The sequence below is a fragment of the Sciurus carolinensis genome, chromosome 13 (assembly GCF_902686445.1).
Source record: "Sciurus carolinensis chromosome 13, mSciCar1.2, whole genome shotgun sequence".
In the NCBI taxonomy this organism is placed as follows: Eukaryota; Metazoa; Chordata; class Mammalia; order Rodentia; family Sciuridae; genus Sciurus; species Sciurus carolinensis.
The window spans coordinates 10,371,977-10,373,745 of record NC_062225.1 but is presented as its reverse complement, the minus strand read 5'-3'; positions in this window follow the sequence as shown (position 1 = coordinate 10,373,745).

Sequence of the window (1,769 nt, the reverse complement as noted above, 5' to 3'; positions counted from 1 at the left end):
AGAAGGAATAGACCTGGGACCCAAATGCCAACTCAGGATCCTCCATGTGTACCTGAGTGTGTGACACAGGCTGTCCGCAGCGGTCACTGACCAGGCTACCAGTGAGGTTTTGCGTGCACACAGCTGTCTTCACCCTCTTACTCCACTTAAGAGTCTGTTACGATTATAATCGACTCCAAAACTTGCGCCAGACCAAGATCAATTTATTTTTTCTAAAAGTTTTCCTTATTCTATGTAATCCCAACCTTCCTTTTTAAAAGAAGCTGATTTGAAAACAGACCTAACTTCAAAGAGCAACTTGGTTGACCTTGGCTGTTTATTAGGGCAGGGAACCATGCATGGTATTATTATTATTATTTTAAAAAATCTTTTTCTATCTTTCCAATAGCATCTGGATGATCTTTCAATTTTTGTCTGGTGATAATGAAATCATTAAAAAAAAAAATGTACCAGAACTCTTTTTGCTTATCTCTGTGCCATTTGGAACATATGTGAATAAATTGAACACCACTTGCTCCTTGGTTTTCTTTCTTTTCTCTCTGCCCATGTTTTTAAAGGCCCTGTTTGAATTCAGTCGCTGACAGAGCTGGGCGTCTGAGCTCAGTATGACGCTGGGAGGTTCCCTTCCATGTTCCGCACATGGCCTTCATCTAGACAGCTAGCCACAACCCACCCGGCACATTTTTGTGACTTAAGTGACCTGAAGTTTGGGCCTTTTCTTTGTTGAAGATTTTCTCGAGGGTCCACGTTGATTTGGCAACTATCACCGCCACCCGAGTGCATGCATTTCACAAATCATTCATAGATGACCCTGGGAGTCCAGCTTGCTGTGGGGCCCAGTGGCTAAAGTATCTTAGTGCACTGAGGTCCAAGGTCACCGACGACCCTCTCGGAAGCCACATTGCCACCCTTTTCTGGCCTTGCTCCATTCGAAGAGAGCAACTGTGGCTGGGCCCTAGAGGAGAGGAGAAAGATTTTTCCAGAAGGAACTGGAAGCATGCACGAAAGGTTTGGCCTCTAGACTATAATTCCAAAAAGTTTCTAAGGCTTCTTTAAGAAGACAATTTAAACCCAGCTGCACTTATCGATCAGCCATTTGATTTTGCTTTGTTAGTTGGGATTTGTAATCTGCTTTTAAATGTTTTTTGTTCCTGGCCTTCTTTGATAGCAAGTTTTGCCTAAGGCTACTTCTCAAAACCAAAAAAAAAAAAAAAAAAAAAAAAGACCAAAAAACAAAGCAACAAAAAAAGATGGTCCCTAGAGTTTTCAAGTGTTTGTGAATAACTAGAATATTTTTAATCTGGATTTTTCCTTTTTTTTTCAGAAAGGGAAATATTAAGGGGTGGAACGAATTTTTCATCAAATTCTGACAAACCTGAAACCTAAAAAAAGAAATCACTGGTCTTAAAGAAAAAATAAATAAATAAAAGGAAGCGTAAGGAGCAAATTCTAGTTACAAAGTCAGACAGGCAATCGGATTTTATTTCCTCAAAAAAAATGAATCTCAAAAAATGTGCCACATCCAAGTCTTTGTCTGCCTGGGATCTGCTACAATTAAAAATTTTTAAATTTCAAAAAATATCAAAATCGTACTGGAATATACAATGTTTGTAACAGATATGCTTTATAGAAACTTTTGTGTCTTTTTTTTTTTTTTAACAATTTTTAAAGGCTGGAATTGAGCCTCTCAGGGCAACGTGAGCGATTCATTGTATGTCTTCCTAAACCACCAACAAGAGTGGTTGTTTTATTATCAGGGCACCAAATGA